Source organism: Lemur catta, chromosome 6 (genome assembly GCF_020740605.2).
Source record: "Lemur catta isolate mLemCat1 chromosome 6, mLemCat1.pri, whole genome shotgun sequence".
In the NCBI taxonomy this organism is placed as follows: Eukaryota; Metazoa; Chordata; class Mammalia; order Primates; family Lemuridae; genus Lemur; species Lemur catta.
The window spans coordinates 12,554,586-12,579,808 of record NC_059133.1 but is presented as its reverse complement, the minus strand read 5'-3'; the positions used below and the strand labels follow the sequence as shown (position 1 = coordinate 12,579,808).

Here is a 25,223-nt window from a genome sequence, read left to right as displayed (position 1 = left end):
GCAAAGCCTGTCGCTGCTCTGAGTCCATCAATGTAGGGTTGCCAGATTGAGCAAATAAAAATACAGGATGCCCACTTATGTCCAAACTAAACAATTATCTGTAGTTTATCTGAAATTCAAATTTAACTGCCCATCTTCTATTTTATCTGGCAACCCTATGTCAATGGCTTCCTACTGCACTTGGAACAAAACCCAACCTCCTTGCTAGCATCTGTGAGGCCCTGGATCACTGGCGCTGGCCTCTCTGTCCTCATCGCTTCCTCCTTGCTGTCCCCTGAGCGTGCCGATCTAGTTCTGTCTCAGGATGGCTGCACTTGCTCTTCCCTCCATCTAGAATATTCTTCCCTCAGGTCTCTGCTTTCCTCTCACCCTCTGCTCCCTGGCCTGCTAAAACCCCGCTCTCCACCCAGCTCCCTCAGTCCCCATCTCTTCACCTAGCTTACTACTTTCTTTATAAAACTCATCATCAGCTGATAGAATTTAGTTCAAATCCATTTCCTTAACTGGAAAGCAAGTTACAAGGGCAAAGACTGGATCTGTCTTAGTCATTAATGTATTCCGAGAGCTGAGAACAACAACTGGCACACAGTAGGTGCAAAATAAACACCTGCTGGATGTTCACGGAGGCAAAATGTTCAACAAGGCATCACAATCCTCTCTGCTAAAGAGAGCCATGCCAGAAGCCTTGCCAGCCCGACATACCCCAGCAGGTGCTGTTGACTTCTCAGTTATATCCCGTGCTGGGGAAAGCATGGCAAGACAGGAGGGGGAGGAGCGATGGCGGAGGATGCTCCCTCTCACATGGAAGATGGAGGAGGCGAGAGGCAGGAAGAGAACTGGTTGTTTGTCAGGTAGGCCCAATGCCAACACAGCTGCCCACTTACAAGTAAAAATGCCCCAATACTAATTTTTGTCCTTTTCTTCCTCTAACAAGGGCCCTCACTCACCTTCTCTCTTGATGAGAAACATAATACACCTACACACCTATAGCATCACACCTACAGAGACCTTCCATACGCTTCTACTCTCCCAAGACTCATCACAACCACATGAGGCAGGTGTTCCTGTCCGCATTTTCCTGGGGAAAGTCAAGGCTCAGAAAGGTTAAGACACTTACCCAAGACAACACAGCCAGTAAGTAACAACATTAGGATTTAAAAGCAGCGAAACAGAGCTAATCAGGTGTACCAACTCTGAAGCCAGCCTGCCCGGGATGAAATCCTAGCCCGGACGCCCTCTCTACCTCCATCGGTAAAGTAGAGGTGAGAAGAGAAGCAGCCTCTCGGGGCATTGGAGAGGATGCAATGGGTGAGTACTGACTTGCTGGAACGGGGCCTGGCACCTGGAAGCGGTATGAACTGTTCGTCATTACCGTAAGCTCAGACCTTCAGAGTCCCAATCCCTTGCTTTCTGCATTGTTTTGAATCCGGACCTCCAAAAGCTGTGCACCCTCAGCCTCCTCCCCCAGTGTATCACCCATTCTCTCTGGATCTTGGCTTCCTTGTCACCAAATGGAGGGAGGTGGCCTTGCTGGTCATTAAGCCTTCTACCCTGAACAATGGGGCTGTCCATGATTTGTCTACTTCCACTTCTGATTCTGAGAGCACACTGGTCCCCGTGACCCCACACCACCTCCCAACTTCTCCACCATCCCTGAACATCCTTCCGTGACTCCCCCCAGCACTGGCCCCAGCTTGGCAAAGGTTTATGCCTTTCCTGAGCACATATCCAAATGCAAAAACACTACATTAAGCACCAAGCCCTGGTTTAGAGCTTCAAGCCAGTAAATTAAAAATTATAGTTCCCACAGTAACCATCTCTCTTCCTACCGTGCCCATATTTAGAACTGTGTTACTGTATAGGCTGACAAATTTACTGCCTTAGAGTGTGCGTACGTGAGAGAGAGAGACAGAGAGAGACAGAGAGAGACAGAGAGAAAGTCAGGCTGGCAAAGTTATGAGTAGTGCAAAATTCCATCTCAGAACTTTTCTGACTTTGGGGAGGTGAAATTCTCAGCAGCAGTGCTGCGTCACTCCTCCAGCGGGAATAACTCCAGAGCACACCTGCCACGCGCTTGGGGAGCAGAATTCCATCCTCTGGTACCTGTGCGCTGCAGCGGGGAGCCCCGGGCCAGTCTGGTCTCTTGAGCTCAAGCCACGCTGTTCCAGGGGGCGACTTCAATCCCTGCTGGAGTTTTGGGACTTGGTTTCATAAGTATCAAGATGGGTAAAACTGAGAAAGATGAGACAGATTGGTAGCGGGGGCATGGAAGGAAAAAAGCACACGGCATGGAGCAGAGTGAGGGGAGGACAGATTTAGGGAGCACAAAAAGACAAAAAGGAAATGGGCACTGAGAAAGAAGGGACGTACCGGGGAGACCAAAATGGAGAAAAGACAAAGAGAAAGAAGAGGGAGAGCTCGGCAAAGTCCCCAAAAGGAGGAATAAGTAGAGGTGTATAGAGAAGGGGGGAAGGAGAATCAAAATGGAGAGAAATGTGATATGAATAACTAGTCTTTTAGATAGCGGAATGCATCTTTCACAACACACATTAGAGAACTTCCCCTCCTACGTGCCGCCCATGCGGTGCCCCCACGTGCAGGTGCTCCCTGGGGAATCCTGGTGCGCCATGGAGGCGAAAGCGGGTGCTTGGGAGCCGGGAGGCACCGGGTTCCACACTGGGCTTCGGCACTAAGAGCTACGTGACCTGCAGCAAGCCAGTGACTCTTCGAGGTCTCAGTTTCCTCCTTCTTAAGTTGAGGCTAACAGCCCCCACCTGAGGGCTAAGTGCACAGAGAACCACGACAACGTAAGGGCTAGAGGCTTCAGCGATCGCTGTTATTACTCAGCACTCCCACCAACCCCAGGTAGGTATCTGCGACCCCAGGTGAGCCCTGAGGAAGCTGGCACCGAGTTCACACTCCAATAACCGCCCCACGCCCTTCGACTGCAGACCGCAGGCAAGAGGCAGGAGGGAGGGGTATGGAGAGGGACCTTCCCCCTCGGGTGAGAGCAGAGAAGAGAATGAAGAGAAAAAAGGGAGGGAATGAGAGATCCTGAGGCCCCCGTGACAAAGGCAGCCAACGCGGAGGCTGGCTTCGGGGACATCTCCATCTGGCATCTTGGGCATCACACTCTGCCACGTGCCCGGGTCCCTTCCCGCTGCCCCACCCACACATGCAGCCCATCGCTCCATCCTGGGCTCCCCAGCACCGCAGAGCCACCACGCAGCACACAGCAGGCGCTCACGTGGACCCTGCTGGAACCTCCTCAACACGCGTGCCAGATCCTTGCCAGTTCTGGAAGCTCTGTGAGAGCCGTGGGCAGCAGGCCCCAAGCCCTTGGCTGGGGAGGGCCCCGGGTCCGCTGTGCAGCCCTGGCTGTTGAGCAAGTCATCGTGTGGCTGGAGAGCAGTGCAAATTTGCTATGGACGTCACCGAAGGAAGGTAAATATAGAAACCCCACAAAGGCTCCGTGCAGCTGCTTCCCGAAGCCCAGCCACGCGCTGCTCGGCAGACGTGGAGCCTGCCTCTACTGCAAAATGTTAATCCGATTGACATTTGGAGCGAGGGAGGGAGGAGGGGAAGAGGTCTACTGGTCAGGAAGAATGGTTTCACCCATCTCTAAAAGATGGGAGGGAGGAGGGAATTAAAAATAGATTTGTTGTCGCCCTAACACTACAAGCCCCGCACAGGGCATTGACCACAGAATGAGCACGGCAGAGCACTGGGCGCACCGGCACCAGGGGCTCATTTCTCACCAGCAGATACTGACTGCCCAGCGAGAAACCTGTGAGCCCAAGACTGGGAGACGGCTCCTCACAGGGCCGGAGACACACGAGGCAGCCGGCGAAACGCATGCCTCTCCGCGCACATCCATGCATCTCTACAGACTCGGGCATAAAAATTCGCTCAGCCTCATTAATCTCTCCTAAGTTTCCCAGCATGTCCTGGCCCGTCATGGCTGATTTCTAAGAAGCATTTGCAAAGGCCACGACTCCTCTTAACAACTATCCTCCTCCTCCTTTCTGGGCCGCTTCCTTCAATGGTTCTCACATGAAGACAATGGAAGACCCTTAAGGAACTAGGAAGAGCCTTGGCCTGGGAGGGGTGACCCCTAATCTTCTCTAGGCAGCTCCCGTGGACTCCAGGGGAGCAGTTCTCGCCCTCCCTCCACACCCACATTTCTTGTCTTCAAAGAAAGGAGGATAACAGTGTCTGTACTGGACCTAAGAGACAAGCATCTCCCTGGTTATTTCAATAATTTGTTTTGGAAAATAAAACGTTTTGTAGCAAAAAGCTACCACAAAACCAATTTCCTACTATTCGGATGAATGGGCAAACACAATGTGGTATATACATCCAATGGAATATTACCAAGCCTTAAAAGGAAAAAAAAAAAAATCCCGACAATGCTACAACAAAGATGAACCCTGAAGACACTGTGCTAAGTACAATCAGCTAGATACCACAGACAAATATTAAAGGATGCCACATACATGACTATCTAGAGTAGTCAATTCATAAAAATAAAGCAGAATAGAGGTCGCCAGGGCGTGGGGGCCAGGGTGGGAGGCAATGGGGGTTATCGTTTAATGGGCACAGAGCTTCTGTTTGAGGGGATGAAACAGTTCTGGAAATCAACAGCGGTGGCGGATGCACAACGCTGTGAATGAGCTTAATGTCAGTGAAGCGTACACCCAAAAGGGGTTAGAACAGTAAGTTTTACTTTATGTATATTTTAGATATATTTTACCACAACTAAAAGATGTAACAGTCATGCTACTAGGACAATCTTAACCCAGAAGCGTGTCGTGGGTGTGCTTGTGTTTCACGGTGGACACCATGGTACCGCACTGCATGCCTAAGGTTGTGCGACAACCCGGGTGCAGCCAGGTACCGTTTTAACCAGGCACCCACACCGGGCATGGGAGGTGTCTGCTGGCATCATTTCAGACGGGCTCCACTCCTGAAGGGGCTCCTTCCTTTACCACTGTCTTGATCTAGTGAATTCTGAAATCAGTTTTTCTTGGTGACATTAGCAGCTTGTCTCATGGCATGCTGAATGTTAGGCAAGAGTTCTCATTGATGAGGTAAAGTGTTACAAAAAATGTGGACTGGCTAAAATATTTTAGAGACATGCCCCACCTTTTTATAGCACAGAACGAAAATCTAGAGAGGCTGACATCAACAGTGTTAGGGATGGGGTCTGAGGCTGACCTGTCAGCTGTCCTGCTTCCAGCCCTGCGTAGGAGAGAGTCTGGTTGCCTGTTACCAACTGTTAGGGTGACAGCACTGGTCCCCGTCATAGTGTCACACCTGTTTCTAGTAAACCTTTCTGCAAGATGGCGGCCAGAGCATCTGAAAAGAGAGGGCAGAGACTTCATGGATATTTTTAAGGTTGCTCGAATCATTTTCGGCGTACTCATGAATGTCTGTCAATAAGTGTTTCTTTGTGTGGCAGAATCTAGTGCAAGAACTTTTTTTCATCCTAACACGATAGTGAGGTTGTAATTTGAGGTCCTCCACCTCAAACTTTTAGGCTACTGCTATTAGCTACAAATTCAGTTAAGATAGAAGGAAGAGAGGGTGGGAGGGAGGGAGGAGATTAGGTAGTACCCTGGTCCCTTCCAACTATGTAAGTTATAGTTAACTTGTCCAGAAATGGCTAGTAATAGTCTTTGCATGGCCAGTATTGACTGTGGGGCGAGGCGAAAGCATTGGGCAATTAGAGCAACCAGAGTTTGGACCTATCTTCACAAAGTAAGAGAAATAGATTAAATACATAGCATCTTCCATGAATGGGTACCATAGCCAGACAACTTCCCCAATCCCAGCTAGTTCCGTGCCCTACGTTTTGAACTCTAGGTATTCTATGCAGTTCAGCATTATTCTCCTGAGCCCACAAAGCGTTGACCAGGTAGCTGCAGTGAATTTCCTAACAACCAACTGCCACCTGATGCAGAAGAGGCAAGAACCACATATCCTATAATTTGTTTTTTTAATTTTTCCCTAACATTTTTATTATGAAAAATTCCAAACACACAGTAAAAGTGAAAGAATTTTACAGTGAGCATGGATATAGCCACACCCACACTGCATCATTAACATCTGACCATATTTGTGTTATCACATCTATCTATCCTTCTACCCATCTACCAACCCATCTTATTTTTTTTTAACACATTTCAAAATAGTAAGTTAGCTGTTGGCACATCACTCCTTACATATTTCAGTATGTATAACATTAACTAGGATTCAACAATGTTTTTTTTTTTCTTTTAAGGTAAAAGTTACATACAATGAAATGAATAAACCATTGGATGAGGTTTGAAAAATGCATAGACCTGCATAACCAAACACCTTTCAAGATATGGAACACTCTCGGGTGAAGTTCCCTCAAGCCCCTTCCCAGTCAATCTCTGCCCTTCCCCACAGGCAACCACTTTTCTGATTTAGTTTCATTATAGATTGGTTCTTCCTATCCCAGAATTCCATCTATTAGGAATCTTAAAGTATATACTCCTCTGGGTAAGCTTTCTTTCACAGCATAAAGTTTTTGTAACTCATCCGCGTTGTTCCATGTATCTACCAGTTGTCTGCTTCTACTTATTGCACAGTGAGGAAGATACCATCATATAAATACAAGTTATTTACTCCTTGGGTGTTTTCAGTTTTGGCAAATCACTACTGCAACTGAAGAGTTAAAGGGCGGAGGTTCATTTAGTTTTATAAGAAAGTACCAGCCCTTTCTTCAACAAGGATGAACCACTCTATACTCTCACCAATAATATATGAAACTTATGCACCACACCCTTGACAACATTTGATGCTATCAGTTTTGTTTTGTTTTGTTTTAATTTTAGCCATTCTGGTGGTTTTGTAGTGGCATCTGATTGTGGTTTTTCTTGCCTTCCTGTGGCTTACTGGAACATTTTTTAGAATTCCATTTTCATTAACATATGGTGGTTTTTAATGCACCTATTTGTACGGTAGATTTTGCGTAGTTACTCTAGGTATTACATTATATATGCACGCTCTACCGAAGTCTAGTGGGCCTGACATTTTACCAGTTTGCATGAAGTGCAGAAAACTCAGCTCCCATTGCATCCCTTTGCCCTCTCCCGTCTACAGTTAGATAGCCTTAAACATCCCCCCCACACACATGGGGAGCCACATTAGACATTTTCCAAACTCCTTTGCATCTTGGACTCCTGCTGTGAAACTTAGTTTCTACCACAGGCAAGTTTCTTGCACGGGCAAGCGATGAGAGGTGAAGATGAACATCAGGAGGTGGGGGCTCTACTGCTTGCTTCTGCCCTTTGCTGTCAAGCCTGAGGGAGGGACACTTTTCCTTTCCGAGGCAGCTATAGTTAGAGTCCTGAGTCCAGTCCCAAACTTCTCCAGTACCAAAAAGCAGGTGCTTGTCCTACTCACACAGATCTCGGCAGACACGGTAGAGTCCTTAAGTGAGGAGTCATCCTGTGGCTTCCTGCCCATGGCTTTTTTTGGTGGTCTGGTTCTGTGTGCTTCTAGCCTCTCCTAGAGTTCTGCAAGGCACTTAACAATGGCAATAATTCCTTTTCCGTTCAAGCTCACTCATCTCTGGTCTGCAACTGAACTCTAATGGACACAGTCCCACGGCTAATTACTGGCAGTGCTGGGATCAAGACTCAGATCTCGGGTCTTTCTTCTGCAGTGTGCCGCCAGAGTCTTTCTCAAGGCAATGTTCTTCAAAGGAGAAAGAGGAGAAAGTCCCACATACTATTTTGAGAACATGCACTGGGAATGAAATGTTTGTATTCTTCTGTCACCTCCTTCTCACCCTGCCTGTGTGGTTTTCTTTACCCGGGTAGGTTAAACCGCCGCTCAAGAATCAGACACTGAGGGTATTTTTTAGGCAGCACAATGGCGACAGCAATGAGCATATTTCTCTGCTGGGCCTCGCTACTGGAGCAGAATTAATCAAGACATTTGTTTCTTAAAAGATTAAACTCACTCCAGTAAACAGAGAAAGGTGTAATCTGCAGTAGCTTCTCACACTTAACTGCATGTGGACAAACCCTTAACTTGGAACTCAAAGATCTGGAAATTTCAGCTCAGCTACATCCCAGCCTGGGCCATTCACCAAATCTTTATTGAGCATCCAGTCACCCGCCCAACCCGTGTCCTTGTTGCTCAGACAAGACAAGCACACTCCTGCTGTAGGACCTCTGCATTTGCAATGTCCTCAGGATGGAATCTGCATCCTCTTGATATCTGTGTGCTGTGCACCCTAACTTCACTCTAGTGTCTGCTCAAAATGCTTTTCCTACTAGCCTGCATACCCTGACTGACCTTCTTCCCCACAACACTTACCTGATGCAGTCTTACCTGTTTCTTCCCTGATTATCTTGCCCCCATGTACCTCTGTCCACTCCAGCATCCCCACCACCTCGCATGGTGACTGGCCCACAGCAGGAGCCCCATCGAGATTTGAGGAGTGAATGGACACCTGCCCGCATGTTGGATGGGAACTGGGGGTCCTCCTCTATAAAACCTCCCAAGGCTGACCTGGAACAACTGTCCTGAACCTGATCTGAGACTGGTTATGTGAAAACCCATGACAGTGAAAACATGCGCTCAGCACATAGTGGGCATTTTTTAAAGTTTACTGATTCTAAGACCAACTGTTTTTCAAATTCTGAAGTCTCTGAGATAGAGAAACATCCAGCGATAACTGGAGACTACATGGTGGTGGTAACATGGTAACACAGATGTCACCGCTGGTGCATTTGCGGGACTCACAGAATGAGGCATTGGAGGCTCCGATGAAACTCGTGGGGATGATGAAGACAGTGACTCTTTTAACAGTCACCGCTATAAACCAAATGGCCATGGGAAGAGGCAAGATGAAATGGAGATGGGTTTAGCAACATCGCTGAAAGCGGAGCCACGAGGAAGCCAGCTCCACAGAGCTACAAATGGGCTGAAGTGTCTTCTTTGCAGGATTCTTATAAAAAATGCTGCATGTATGTTCACGAGGGTCCAGAGGACGGCACCATATAGAAAAACATGGAAAGAGATGGCACAGAGTTGAAATTGGATTCTGAAGCATGAGACCCAAAGCAAAGCAGGTTTAGGAATATCTGAAGCAATATATTTGCCTATATTTCCCTTTATATGCAGGCATAGCAATAAAACATGACAAAAATCCATCTAATTAAGTCTAAAAGGGTTATTTTCATTAAGTATAAATCTTTTCATTAACTGTAAAAGAAAGATTCAAAAGGAAAGGAAAGCATTGTGCCACAGTTTAATTGAAACCCTTTTCTTAAAAAATTTCTTGGCTTTACATAAAATAATACGCATCTTACAATCAACAGCATTTAAGGTTAGGTGAAACAGAAAATTTTTTTGGAAAAAAAAAAGTGGAAACAAGACTCCGAAGCACCCTTGATCCCAAATATTTCTCTATTGGTTCACGCGTTGACTTGATTTCCCTATACTTAATTACCATGTCTATTTTCAGGACTAACTGACACTGCAGCTTCCTGGGTCGTGGGGAGTGGGGGGAATCTATGTATATCTTAAGGACAGTGGTTCTCAAAGGGTTGTCCCGGGACTAGCAGCATCAGTATCATCGGCAAACTTATCAGAAATGCACATTCTGAGGCCTCCCCCCCCAAGACCTTAGTAGCCAGACATCGGGGGAGGAGAGGAGTGTTGTGACAAGGCCCCTGGGTGACTCCAATGCATGCGGGGTTGAGAATCACTGCTCTAGGAAAAAGACCTGGTGCCGTCACTATCAGCTTGACCACTCAGTTTAACTAAAGTGTCCTGAGAATCAAGCACACACCATGCACCGTGCCAGGGGCCAAAGGCTGCACCACAATCCAGAGAGGAACATGTGTAAACAACTACATAAAGTAGGAAATGGACGACAGGAGTGCTGACGGAGATGCCAGTCCCGTGCTCTGTTCAGGGGATGGAGGATCGATTCCGATAAAAGAGTCCTAGTGGACTTCCTAGAGGAGGTAGCAGTAGAGCTGGATCTTGTGCGATGAGAAGGATTTGGACAAGTTTTTTATGACAGAAGAGAGAGACACTCATGCCAATGAACTAGCAAAGGCAAAGGACACAAGTAGATTCAGAGACCCACGAGCACAAAGGACTGTCACTCAGGTATCCCCTAAGAACCTGATTAATTCAATACCCGGCCCCGCCCCTTTGAGTTCTCACCACGGATTCCAGTTGCACATCCACCCTCCCTTTTCTGCACAGGAACAGATCCCTGCTCACAGTCAGGACAGAAAAGCAGCCAGAGGAAAGACGGTGTCTTCTCCCTGCCTCTAGCAGCCAGGCACGCCGGTGGGACCTGAGGAAGGCCACTTGAAGACAGTTCCCTACCAGGATATGTGCCTGTGTTTGACCTTCTCCCTGCTGCTTCTTGGCTGCTGACCTACAACAAGGATGTTGATGCTCTAACACCACAGCGGACACTGAAGTGCCTCAGCCTATAGCTGAGGATGGCGAAACAGAAAGATGGGACTGTGGAAAGCTAGTGACACCATTAAACCACCATTCCACCCTACCCTGCCGACCTCCTGGCTTCCTGGATGTGAGCAAGAAACAAACAAACCAGTTTAAGCCAGTGTCATCAGGAACTTAAAGTCATATGCTGTTGAACCTAACAGCAATGGATACACCATTCTATTTCCAACGGCCTCTTTTTCACCTGCACAACTCTAGCTTCCTCCTCCACTTTGCTAAACAATTTTGCCCACAATTCCCCATTTTCCTTTCCATGCACTGCCATTTTTCTTGAGAATGATACCATGGACCCACCCAACCGTTTAATCTGACAGCAAGGTAAAGGCATCATTTCCAAGCATCTCCACTCACACACCTCATGGCACATTCATTCTCCTCCACACCCTCATACTCAAAGAGGGATGCATCAGTATCACCTGAGAGTGTGTCAGAAAGACAAAATTTCAGGCCCATCCCAGTCTTACGAATCAGAGCCTGCATTTTAACAGGATCCCAGGAAATCTGTGTACCCATTATAGTTTGAGAAACACTGCTGCCATCATCATAATTCTCACCTCCAGCTGCTCACCTCCAGACTGTGGATTTGGAAATCTACTCTCTGGCTATACCTTCCTGTCATTCCAGGTCTCTTGCTCCTTGTCAACCTTTCCTACAACCTTAAAAGAAACCTACACTACCCTGAATTGCTACTCACTCTTCCCTGAACAAAATAATTACTTTCACACTTCCCCGATTTTGTTTTTATTATTCCTTCTACATGGATTGTCCTTCAAAACCTCTGATTACCTGTGGATCCCCTGCCCACCTTTCAGTGCCAGCTGAGACACCACCTTCAGGCCAGGAGCATCTTAGGAGAGGGACTGTGCCTCTCCATCAATAAATAAGGTGGTCCAGCAGTGGGCTCTAGAGCCCAGGCCACCTGCTGGAGTGTGACCTTGAACATGGAAGTAACCTCTCTCTGCCTCCGTTTCTTCATCTATGAAACTCAGAGAATAATGGTGCCTACATTTCACAGGGTTGTTCCAAGAAGTCAAGGAGATAAAATTAAAGTACTTGGAACAATACTCAGCACATAATAACCACTTCATAAAGGCTAGATATTAACTCTATACGCCAAGACCTCGACCGGGGGGCAGATGCCCAGTGGGCACCCACTACTCATTTACTGCATCTGTCTGGCACTTTCTGGACTGACCTCGGTGCCTTTGTTCCTGGGCCCGAGTCCACCACACCCGCTCTTCTCCACAGCCCAGCAAAAAGCCGAATCCAGCCCCCCACAGGGACGTTACTGAGATGAAAGAGCATTTTCTGCAGCCATCCCTGTCCTCAGAGCCTCACCGAGAAATAGAAAAGAAAAGCAATATAAATGTTAATAGGAAATTGTCTGTTCACTTTTACTTTGGCTAATCCACTGCAGTCTAACAAAGAGGGAATTAGACAGCTGACGGGACAGGAAAACATGGGACCTTGACACGCTGGAGCCCAGCTTACTGCGGTTTCCAGGAGGAAATGCAATCACAGGCCAACCAGGATCCCAGGACAAAGGGCCTTGGGATGCTTCTGTGGTGGGGGATGTGGCTCCTGCTGCGGTTGCCGGTTTCCTGGGCATCCGTCACACAGTGCCTACCCGTGTGGCCCTGGGTCGGAGTGGTGGGGTAAGAAGGGGATTATAATACAGTGCAGCCCCTGTCCCCAAGGGCTACATGGACAGGTAGACAAATAAATGCACAATTACAATACAGTGTGTACTAAATGTCACTAGAGGCATAGGCTCAAGACGTCATATAAGCAAGGAGGAAGGGCAGATCACCAGATCAGTGGAGCAGGGCCCAAGGTTGTCTTCTTACAGAGGAGAAGACACCGAGGCTGGGTTCTGGAGGGTGATTAGGAGTCAGCCTGGCAAACAAGGCAGGGCAAGGTGTCCCAAGCAGTGAGAACACTGGGTACAAAGACTGAGGGACTACACTGTTAGTAGGTTAAATAATGCCCCCTGATAATACAATAGTTTGGATAGTCTCCCCTCCAAATCTCATGCTGAAATTTGATCCCCAGTGTTGGAGGTGGGGCCTGGTGGGAATGGCTTGGTGTCTGCCCCTCAATATTGAGTGAATTCTCATTTTATTAGTTCACAGGGAGCTGGTTATTAAAGGAGCCTGGCCCCACCTCCTCCCCCTCTTGCTCCTGCTCTCACCATGTAACACACCTGATCCCCCTTGGCTTCCCGCCTTGACTGGAACCTCCCTGAAGCTCTGACCAGAAGCAGATGCTGCCGTCATGCTTCTTGTACAGCCTGCAGAACTGTGAGCCAAACGAACCTCTTTTCTTTATAAATTACCCAGCCTCAGGTATTCCTTTATAGCAGTGCCAAACGGACTAATACCACCCCACAAGGATGTCCATGTGGCAATTCCTGGAATTTGAGAGAGATGCATTACGTGGCAAAGGAGACTCTGTGGGTAGGATTAAAGATCTTGGGTTGGGAAGATTACACTGAAATTATACAGCTGAGCCTGACATAATCACAAACGTCCTTATAAGACAGAGGCGGGAGGAGTCACAGGAAATGCAGGTGTGATGATGGAGGCAGACGCTGGAGTGATACGCTTTGAAGATGGAGGAAGTGGCCACGAGCCAAGGAATGCAGGCAGCCACTAGATGCCAAAGAAAACAAGGAAACAGACTGTCCCCTCAGAGCTTCCAGAAGGAACCGGCCCTGCTGACACCTGACTTTAGTCCAGTGAGGCTGATTTTGGACATCTGACCTCCAGGACTATAAAAGAATAAATTTGTATTATTTTAAGCCACTAAGTTTGTTGGTGATTTGTTACAGCAGCAATAGGAAACTAATACATATGTGTTGTTTGACGTGTGCCTTCCAGAATGTTAAAGAATGTCAGAAAAATGAAGCTAACCGAGGGGCAGGCACAGGCCAAGTCACGAGAGGATTTGTGCACTAGGCTGAATTTAAATTTTATCCTCAGTGAGGAGCTGCCGCCAAAGCATGTTAGCAGAGGGACACTAAAGCACTGAATCGTCAAATTTCTAGATCTTAAATCTTAGGAATTACCACATGTCTGATTCCCCATTTTATTAACTCTCATTTCTTTTATCATAGACTATAATGACTTTATGAAATAAAGGAATAACCAAATGGAATATGTAATGGTATTTCATCCCTTCAAATTCCACTCTAATATTCCCAAAGATGCATACATGTCATCTGCAGCCCTGTAACCCCGCACAAGCGTGGGTGTGCAGAGAGTGGGACTATATTGGAAATTGGGAATTTTCCCCAAAATTCTGGCCAGATGATTTCCATATGTCTAAAAAAGGTCTTGCTTAAAAGCCTCACCCTGCCTCAACTCCAGGAAGGGGAAGGGCAACAGCACTCACTCAGTGCCTTCTCGGGACCAGAAGCGTCCTGAACATTCCCTCCCTGAGACCTCCGATGGTCCTTCCTCGCAGCACTCTCAGCTGTCGCGGCAGCGAGCGGTGGGGGTGGGGCAAGCCTTGAGAAGCCTTGATTGAGCCTGAGTCCCTGAGCACTGGGGTTATATAAGGCACAGTGCCCATCAGAGAAGCCCAGGCAGAGACAATAATGCATCTGTGCAGGTCTCCATAGACCTCTGCATAGTTCCTGTCTACACACAGAATTGCCTTTGAAGGTAAAATTCCAGCCAGCCTCCTTGCCTTCCTTACCCCCTCTGCATCGCATCCTCGCTATCCAGCCCCCACACCCCTCCCTTCAGGGCTTCTGCCAGCTCAGCGCCCTTGGCCAAATGTCGCTTGCTGCTAAAGGGATCACTTAGGTGGCTTCTGAGCAGCCCCAGACCTCGACAAGCTGGGTCTTCTCTGGCACTGCCACTAGATCCCCGAGGTCACAGCCAGACACACAGAGGTTCAGGGACAGTGCCTTGACTATCACCAAAGCAGGGGACTCAGAGGCAGGAGTACCCAAAAGACAGAAAAACTGAGTTCAAATCCTTGCTTTGGCACTTTGCAGCTGTGAAACCTTGGCCAGTCCTCAGCTCCAACAGTAGGTTGTGGCTGCCACCACTGCTCATCAGCGTGGGCCACCCCACAAATTAGAAAGCCGTATACACCTTCCATGCATCGGACACGCCTCACAGCCACAGAGGGCTCTGCGGTGACGACACACCAAACACCCCTGACCACGACGCGCACGTGCGGAGTCCTCAACTTTGAGCTGTTTCAACAGGGCTGTCACAAACGACTCTTGCAGGACCTATCCCAGCCCCCTCCACCTTTTCTCTTAGAATCTATATCTGAAGACAGTACTTTCCTAAAAATAAAATCACTGAGTTAAAGAGTGTATCATGGAGTTAAAGGATACACACAATTTATAGTTCTTCTGATAAACTGGCAGCTTACACTCCAGAAAGAGCAATGTTGGTGCCACCAGCAACTCAGATCCGACAGCCATTGATCACATGCCTACTTCATTCCAGCTCTTCTGTTATCCTTTTTCAATATCACAGAATGCTTAGTTGGCCCCATTTGATTGATGAGAAAGGTGAAGTCACGGAAAGTAAAGCGACTTGCCCAAGGCAATGCCATCATTTTGAGACAGGGCTCCGAGGAGATTCTGAGTCCTGAAATCTTCTAGTTCTATTGCATTTGCTGAATTATTCAGATCTTTGAGTTACCCCGCGATACTGCGACAGCCTTCATTCATTAGAGATAACCACAGGCCGGGTTCTAGACTGGGTACTTTATCATACACACCACCCCATCCCTCCAAGTCAACAAGGCAATAATCGCCAGGACGCTGGTGTTGACCTCAATAGCACCTTCCTGCCAGTGAATGCTTGATTCGTGTAAGGCTTTGTGCAAAGCACTTGACGTTCACACGTCATTTTAACTCTAAAAATCTATGCGCTAGCATTAACATGCCCAGTTTATAGATGAAAGAACTGCAGCTCAGAAAAGGGACATCCTCAAGAGTCCCACAGATTATAAATGAAAAATACATCCACCAATAAATGGATTTGGACGCAGGGCTGCCCCTCACAATTAAACAGCACCAGGTGGGCGGCAAGAAAGAAGGTTTCTAAAGACAAGAGTGAGAAAAATCAGCATTCCATTTTGGTTTGTCTTGCCTGCGATGTGCTGGCGGTGTGTAGTTTGAGCAGTGCTGCGTTTATTTTAACCCCATCAGACAGGCTGCATACAAATGCACTTCTTTCTCTTCCTGGGGCTGCCTCCCGTTATAGCCAACATGGATCATCCAGCTCAGCTCACGTCCCTGCACAGGCCTCCAGGGTACCGCCCCCGGTGGCTAAGAGGGGCCTTCTCAGCAGAGCCTCCGAGAGGAGGGAAGGCTGCTTCTCAGGGCACCATCTGCTGTGCAGAGGAGGAAGCAGGAAGGTGAGAGCTCCTCGAAAGCAGCAGACACAGAGCAGTACAAGAGGAACAGCTTCGGGCTAGTACAGAAGCCACAGGTTCAAGCCCCAGCTCTGCCCATAACTCCGTGTAACCTTGGTCAAGTTACGAAGACTAATAAAATTATTAAACAAATAACTTGATGAAATTTCAGATGTCCTCCCCCCGCCCCCTGGAGGGGGTGGGGGAGATTCTAGTAAAAGCAAACTGAATAGCTTTCAAGAGAGGAAATGATTCAGCAAATCCAGACAGAAGACACCTGGGCCCCAGATCATTTGCACAACTAACCCACAATCGTCCAAGTTCTTTTTCTCAAAACACACAGACGTAGATCCCCGTGAAAGGGCCCTTCTCTGCCCTAAGGCAGCTACCATCCCGGATTCTTCCTCATCTGCACCAGCTCAGATCCTAAAACCGCCGCAGAATGAAAGCAGCCTGAAACAGAAATCATTACCCCATCAGCAAGTAAGAATTCTATCATCTCCAGTAGATTCAGAATTGGCACACGAGACCAATTCTAGATGAATAATGTTATGCTAATAAAAAGACGGGAGGGAGAAACGGGGAAAAGCAGGCTGGCTTCCCTCCCTCACTGCCCTGACACCAGCTGGATCTGCCCAGTGCTAAAGGGACAGCTTCCCAGCCCACACCTGCCCTCTGGCACAAGCAGCCTGATCATTTTACTGTGCAGCCACCGGTAAAACTCAGGGAATGCCCCAGTGAGCAGGAAAAGCATTCAAGTTACACATAACAAAATGTATGAAATCAACTCTGGCTTGCCAGGAATCTTCTTTTCATTGTAACTTAGAAAGTCTCCAGGTGTTAACTGCTGGAAGTGGTTACAGGGTTGCTATAACCGAGTGCCTGGGGTTTATGGCAATGTCTGCAAGGAGCAACCAAGACTTTCCTAGCACACAAGACTCCAAGCACACATGCATCATGCCCCCTTCTTTCTCCAATTGCTGTGGCTTCTCAGCCAACCTTGCTCTCTGCTCCCAGTGCCTGGGAATCAAAGAAACTTTTAAAAATATCAAGCTGTTTTAGAAAAGTGTCAGTTTGTAAATTCCCTACTTGGCCCTGTCTACCTGCAAAGATACAGATAAGTCTGGGGGAGGGACAAGAAGAGGATTTTGTTTCTGTTTTTAGTTTCCAGATGGAGCTGCCTCCCACTGGCGACCTGCACACCCAAGCAGCTGATGTCACTGTTGTGATTTTAGTAGGACTGGGAGGGCCCCGGGGGCGAACCCCCTAAAAATCACCAACAGTGAGCAACATCTGAGAAAGCCAGAGAGAAACTAGGGGACTGAAATGCACTCAGCTCTGTCTGCAGAATCACCGAGCAGGGACCCATCACGTGGACACGTGTGTGCACACACGCCAGCTGGGTAGAGCCAGGGTCTTAGAGAGGCATGACACTTGACCAGGCTGATGACATCTGAGGCGCTGCAAAGGATGTGGCCCCAAGTATCACCCAGTAGGACCCTTAGGAAAAATTCCTTTGGCCATTGCGTAAGATGACAGGCTCAGACCTAAGCACGCACGTGTCCTAGAGGAGAAAAAAGTGCTTTCAATGGAGCCTGGCGCTGTCGTGTGTCTGGCCTCCACAGACTGAACAGAAGTTGCTGACACTCAGTGGAGCTGCTATTTCAAAAAAAAAAAAAAGGGGGGGGGAAGAAAATCTAATGAATGTGATGGTGCACCAGGCACTGACTCTGTCTTTGGGGACAGTCACAGAAGGTGGCTGTGGCGATGAACGTGCACACAGAGCCTGATGAGACCTCAGCCCCAACCCCCTGTGCCGGGCCCCGCCAGGATCCCTCCCGTGTGCCACACGCCAGGACACAGCGCATGCCTGCTTGCCTCATTTTATCTCTTCAGGTGACTGTCATCATATTAGGTTGACAGGGCAGCCACAACCGAATAGCACAGACTGGGGGACTTTAATAAGAATATTTTCTCACAGTTCTGGAGGCTGGAAGTGTGAGATCTCCTTGGCTGGTGGGTGGCCGTCTTCTCCTTGTGTCTCTGCGTGGTCTCCACGCTGTGCATGTCTGTGTTCGAATTCCCTCTTCTTATAAATACGCCAGTCGGACTGGATTAGGGCACACCCCCATTTACCTTAACCACCTTTTTAAAGACTCTGCTTTAAATATGGTCCCATTCTTAGGTACTGAGGGCAAGGGCTTCAACATATGAATTTGGGAAAAGGGGACACAGTCCAGCCCTGAATGTCTTTATCATTTTTAAACCACCAAGGAAAATGAGATGCACAGAAGGTAAACACCTTTTCTGAAGTCACACCTCTCCTATGTGGCAGATCCAGGATTCAAACCTAGACCCCGCTAAGACCCTGAACACACGATCCCCCCTACTCCACAAAGCTGCCTCGGACTTGAGGGGTAGCTGGCGTCAGACCTGTTTTACAGATGAGGGAGACAAGGTGCAGGAAGGTTAAGTAACTTACCAGGGGGTCACAGATCTAAAAAGAGTGACACTGGGACCCATATCCGGGTCTATCTAGCCCCACCTCAACTAGTCATTTGTACTGAGCATGCCAAGACTGCATTTGGATTTAACCTGGTCTCTGGTGAGGCCATAGAAATCCACCATAAATCCCTCTCCTCTTTCAGAGTGGTCCAGACACCATGCCGTGCGGAGTTACCTATGCTCCATTTTAACTCTTTAACTTCTTGATACTTGCCAATTACAAGAAAGGTGTTTAAAAACCTTCATTAAAGGCTATTCAACTGTGGGATCATGACAACCCTCTTTGAGCCCCCACGCAGTTGGTGCTGGTTCTCCAAATTGTATTTCATGCTTCCTCAGGACCTCTTGGTGGTGCTTACTATAAAAACCTTGCACACAGTGGTTCGTGATAAATATTTGCTGAACGTGTGAATGCCCGGATGGACAGACAGACAGGTCAAGCTCACTTCAAAAGGTCTTTCACAGCTGTAATTCCATGATTCTGCTCTAGGAGGTGACACGGCGGGGCTGTTTGCTGCTCCATGGCTGAGCAGGCATCAGACCCAAACCAGCACCTGTCTTCTCCACAGCATGTCTTCCTCCCGCCCAGCCAGCATGGCAGGGCAACGTCGCCATGGCCGATTGAAACAAGGCAGTGATAAGAAGCTGCCCTTGAGAATAAGGGCTTTCCCCAGGCACAGAAGGATGGGACGCTCCAGGAACCAATTAAACTTTCCCCTTATAATTAATGCCAACACTCCTTTGATGTAGGTACTTCCCTCTCTCATCAGACTCTTACTGGGTAGGAAAAAAAGAAGAACTTCACCATCATTATCTAACTCCACTCTCCCCGATGTCTGTGTTCCTACTTGGAAAATGTCATTGTCATTCAACAAATGTCTGTTTGAGTAGCTATACAAGTAAAGAACTACCCTGGGCAGTTTCTGAAAAAGAAGACAATGGCTCATGACAGCAAGGCATTTACAAGCAATTCAAAGAGATAAAAAATAACATTCAAGAATGCAGAATAATGTACTACAAATTGTACTAATAATTAATAGTAAGTGGTAAGCCTTTGAGGAGTACCCAGTACCAGTCTGGGGATAAAGTTTTAAAGACTAAAGACTTCTCTGAAGAGAAATGACAGTGAATCGGTGAATAAAAGAATCAAATGAGAAACTAAAGCTGGGAGCTTTGTCTCTGGCCCTAGGAACTGGCCAGGTGTGGGTCTAACGAATGACCATGGCCATGAACTGGCCAGAGAGCTGAGCAAGTGAGAACTAGCAGTGGCATGAATTCAAGGCCGGGGAGCCATACCATGTGTAAAGGGGAAGGGACAGTCACAAGGAAAAGGCGAAATTCGTTAAAACCCAGGGCATATTTCCATGAGAGGTCCTCATCTCGACAAAGGGGCCCTGGAGTGCAAGATAAATGCAGTCTGATGCTTTCTTCAGAAGACCAGTTAAATCTGTTAGAAATGTTCAAAGCAACAAATCACTGAACTGGAAAAGACCTTTGATAGAAAACTGTTCCAAACCCTCATTTAGGAGCTCATTCACCCGTCCTTCATCGCACCCCTACTGTGTACAAGGTACTGCGGCAGACATGGAGCATGCATGTGCCAGGTATTATAGGAGAGGTTGTAGGGGGAGAAACACCTCACTCCAGCTTAGTCCACAGAGCAGCAGCAGTTTCCCCAGGTGAACAAGGTGAAGCCAGGCAGGAAAGAGAAGAGCCCCCCTAAGGCAGGGGTTGTCCAAGAGCAAGGTGTGTCCACAGGGCTCCCGTATTTCACTGCTGGAGCTGAGGGTCCCCTGGGGCTGCAGTAGGAGAGGAGACAGGCTGAATCCAAGATGTCACGAGTAGACTGGAGTGATCTCTTTCAGGGGTTCTAACCTCAGTGTTAAAATACCTGCTACACCTCACCTCAACATGCAATTCTTCATGCTTTCATTTTTTTAAACGTGCCCTAAAATATTTAATGAACAAAGATCTAAAGGATACTCTAGAAACCAGGAATGGGGCTGATCACCTTACTGGAGAGAAGTGAAGTGAGCTGCCCACGGCTGACTAATTCATAGGATTCGGGAACAATGCACATGGCCTATGGCCAAATGATGTGAACAGAGACATTCCTGAGACCAGATGGAAAAAAAAAAAAAAAAAAAGCACATAGCTGGGGAAAGAAAGAAGAAATACAGGTTTTAAATAGAAGTTGTTTCCTCTAGGTTTCAGAAAACAAAGGTAAGAGTTGATCCTTGCTGCATATCCAGTGGTGTGCTATTTTACAGATGAAGAAATTGAAGTTCAGGGAAGTGGAGTAACTTGCCCCAATCACCCAACAAGTAGAAGCTAATGGCAAGATTCCATGCCTGGCAGTTTGGGGTCTAGAGGGTGTTAACCTACCCTACTCAGCACAGCCCTGTGCGGGGAGGGACAACACAGTGGATGCTATCTTGGTAGGGAAACTGAGGGGCCCAGATGGCAAGCCACATGCTGGACGTGAATGGCCTTGAACCTGTAAGGATGTGGCCCTGCCCTGACACCCTGAGGCAGGCAGGGTCAGATGTACATAAGTGGAGTGTTCGATGATGCCAGGAACCCACTGGCTACTAGATGGAACAGAGTGACAGTCCAGCGCCTGGACAGCTATGTGAGTCACACAGTCCACTCTACTGTCAATGGAAACTCATGAGGAAACTGCACCTAGGCTCCAAGTGTGGTCAACAGACAGAAAGGAACAGGTGGAGAAGTGGAGGAAACCAACAGTGGTTAGAGTCACAGCATCTGCGAGAGGGGGAGGGAGGGGCGGAGAGCCAGTAACCTTGACCCCCCTCGGCGTTCGTCAACAGCCTCAGCTAGAGTGGAATTTAAATTACGTTTCCACAGCTCAGACTCTATTGCCTTCAGGAGAGGCTGCCCTGCATCACCTTTGTAGTGGCCGAAGGTGTATCATAAATATTTGTCAAGGGTGACAATGACAGCTACTCACTTAAAGGCAGTGCAACTGCCTATCCCGTGGCTAATTTGTGTCCTGTTTGCCCTCAGAATCTCCCCGTTATGGAACCTGTTCATCGCGAGAGCACAGTCTTACAACTTCAGGGCTGAGACTTGCTACGAAACTCACAGCTTTGTTTCCTCTCTATTTTCTTATAATTAATCAGTTTTATTTAAAAAGGAAGAGGGGGATAGCTATATCTACAGGCCAGGGTAAATGGGTATAGCTTAGAGGACGCTTATACATAATAGTCCCCGGTTTGGCTGTTCAGATGATCATTAAAGAAATACAGTTGGTCTTAAAAAAGGTCCTAGCTCCCAGCTTCCACCCAATGGGGTGAAGAAAAATGAGAGGGCTACTTCCACTCCCTTCTGAAACCTCATTACAAAGTATCCCCTAAGAGCCTTTCACTAAGAACCACCCCCTTCCCCGACAGTCCTCTAGCATATACACACAGGGCTCCATCTCTGCCTACTGGGGAACTCACCAATTATTGGGGCTCACCCATTCTGTGGTTTCTGGTGGTTTATTTTAAGACACACAAACCAGCACACACGGCTGGACACAGCAAACCAGGCTGTCACTTTTAATTATCTAATTGGTGGTTCTATTTTAGGCTTTTTTTTTTCCCCAGGTGAAAGTTTCTTAATCCATAAGTGGCCAATTCATGTATGTGTTTACTTTTTCTCCTTGATACTCAACATTTAAAAATGAGTCCCCAGTAGTCGATAATGATAAATCAAATCATCTTGAAAACTGGTCCATGCAGGTTGGGTATGGTGGCTCATGCCCGTAATGCCCACAATTTGGGAGGTCGAGGCGAGAGGATCACTTGAGCTCGGGAGTTCAAGGTCAGGCTGGGAAACACAGCAAGACCCTGTCTTTACAAAAAATTTAAAAACTAACCCAACTTGTTCTCACACAGGCCTGCTGTTTCCGATGGCCTGTCTGGTCTCAAGCACTTGTGAAAGAAAACCAACTGCACGCAGGTCTCCAACCATTTCGAACCTCACTCTGGCCTCCACTGTGCCCTGAATTCCAACCTAAGCCACCTCGGTTATGGGAAGATGATGAGTGATAACCTCACGTGCACTGCACACAGGCCACAGGTCTCACCCCTCCAGGTAGCCCCTCTCACGCCCTTTGGAGGATCGCTGCCTGAAGGACCCCCGTTGGCAAGAAGTCAAGAAAAATGAACAAAGAGAGGAAAGAGCGTGGATAAGAAGCAGGAGGATCTGAACTCCAGGCCCAACTGATGGACGTTCCACTTCCATTATCTTCGTCCTTTGCATGAGAAGGGTGGGCTAGAAAGAATCAGAATCAGGGCTGTTCCTTTGAGATCATTTTATACAATCAGAAACTGAGGTCCATCCAAGGAAAAATAAGCAGTTGTCTGAGATCACTCAACAAGTTACCAGCCAGCTCAGAACTATTAATAGAATCCTGCTTATATTATCCGAGGTTTTTCCCACTTCTTAACATCAACGACATTCACATATCCCTCTTATCATCAATGGGGGGGGTCCTCTTCTTTCTAAGTCACTGAGCCCCTCCCACAGCTCCTTGGAGGTTCAGCAGACCCCTGCCATCCTGCTTCTTTGAGTTAATGCTCCTAAGGGCAGGCTGGAAACTGGATACTGGGGTAATGCCTGGGGGATTTCTCCAATGTACTATCCCCGGGTGGCTGCACTCTTGTCCCCGCCCCCCACTGCAAACACAGCCATCCTTTTAGCTGCAAAGCAAACGTGCTTCCACAGCTCCCCCATCATCTAGAGCAGTGGCTCCCAAACTTGAGTGGGTGTCAGAGTCACCTAGAGGACTGGTTAAAATATAAGACCACCGGGCCTCCACACCCCCAGAACATCTGCCTTAGTAAGGCTGGAATAAAGTCCAAGCATTTGTATTTCAAACGAGTTCTCAGTTCATAAATTCTCTCTTTGTAACGACATGCCTCAGTCCAACAACATGTGGGTGGGATTGCAAATCAGACAAGCCCCCTATCTGCAACTCCAGTGGCGTCTGGCCTGCTGCACTGAAGTCGCCACTCTTTTGGACATAGCTCACATCACTCATGGGATCACAGACAGACGTGACTAAGCAAAGGACCCGCACTAATATGCTGTAGATCCCAGCTGACAACGGGCTTTCCTTTCATGGTTCTGAAACCAACTCTAAGAAATTTCTCTAAGGAGTTACAATCTGCAAGATTATTTAATTCTGAGTTAACTCCTCATTACTAACTACTAATTCCAATTCCATGTTTCCCTCTAGATAAATTGTCCCAACGATTTGCACAATCTACACTCAAATTTCTACCTCTACCCTATATGCTCAAGTACGATCAAAACAGGTAGCCCTCACCTTGGGAAACAGGCAAACCTTCAAGTCTATGTCCATAAAGTGTCCTGTATTGTAGGGTTGATGGATTTAGAAAATGAAAATACAGGATGCCCAGTTAGATCTGAATTTCAGATGAATAAAAAATGTTTTCTATATGTATGTGGCATGAAGTATTTAGAATATACTTATACTAAAAAATTGTTAGCTATTCATCTAAAATTCAAATTGAACAGAGAGGGCTGTATTTTATCTGGCAACCCTACCACATCTGTGCACTCATTTAAAAAATATTTATTGCACCTATGCTATGTGTCACTTGTTGCAGAGACATAGAGGCAGGTGTGCTGGTAAATGTCTAACAACTGGCTCTTGGAGAGGGGACGATTTTTCCTGCCGGCTAATGCCTGGAGTTCCTGCAGCCATTCTGCAGATATGAGGAGGCCTGCAGAGATGTCCACCCAGAACACTGACATTGCTGAGCCACAAAGCCAATGCCAACAACCAAGCTCTTGTTGTAATACGACAAATAAATTCTTATTTGTTTAAACCACTGTTAATTGGTTTTTCTGTTACTAGTACCCAAATGATTCCCAATTGATACCCAAAACTACTCCTCTGAGCTGTGTATCTTGTGTTCACCTTCCTCTCTAAGCAGACTGTTGTTTCTACTTGGGGGCCAACTTGGTGGTGGGTCTCTTCTTTCCTTTCTCCCCATCATTTATTCATTCACTCACTCACTCACCCACCCACCCATTAACCCATCCACCCACCCTGTCCTCCCTCCATCCGTCCCTCACAGTGCACCATTTATTTATTTATTCTGTTGTGACATCCCATGAAATACTGCTCTAGAGCCAGCGGGAGGCATCCCAATCAGTGCCTCTGACTGTCTCTCAGAATCAGTCACCAGCGTTTTCCATCGAGGGCCTCTTCTGCAGGAATATTTTGTAAATCTGCTCTCAGTTGCTATCACAGAAGAAAAGCTTTCCTCTTTCCAGGATTACAGGGCTCCTGACCCAGTTCTCCTCCTTACACGCTCAGTATTTCCTTGGGTCAGATTACAACCCTGTGGAAATCCAAAAAAGCCACGGAGGAGCCCTTGACGACCAATAATTCCACTCCAGAAGACTCGAGCACCCACGCACCTACGGTGGGGCAGGAGTGCTCCAAGCCACTGGTTATCTGAGGCTTTTAACCCAACAGAGGCTTCTCTTGTGAACAATCCCAAATATTAACACTAATGAATGGGCTCAAGAAACCAACTGACACTTACTTCACTGGGACAACAAATGAAAACAGAAACTTAGTGCATGAAGGACAACGATTATCAAAACCATTCATGAAACCACCTAACCAACTACGCCCTAGAATTTCATTTCAAACACGTTCCACCAAAGTCACTTTGTCCACAAGAGCCCAAGTGTCCACCCCGACTCCAGCCCTCTGTGTCGGGCCTGCTCAGTCCACTCAGCAATCACGTCCACCC

General features: G+C 47.5%; 1 protein-coding gene and 1 non-coding gene across 3 annotated transcripts in view; both read right to left on the bottom strand.

Moving 5' to 3' along the window:
• The window catches only part of LARGE1 (LARGE xylosyl- and glucuronyltransferase 1), a 446,568-nt gene that overhangs the window by 301,385 nt on the left and 119,960 nt on the right, over window positions 1-25,223 (bottom strand). The gene's annotated exons all lie outside the window — the stretch shown is intronic.
• On the bottom strand, window positions 14,308-14,443 carry LOC123640937. The gene has a single exon (XR_006736165.1). It is a non-coding gene; the product is annotated as a small nucleolar RNA SNORA76 (small nucleolar RNA).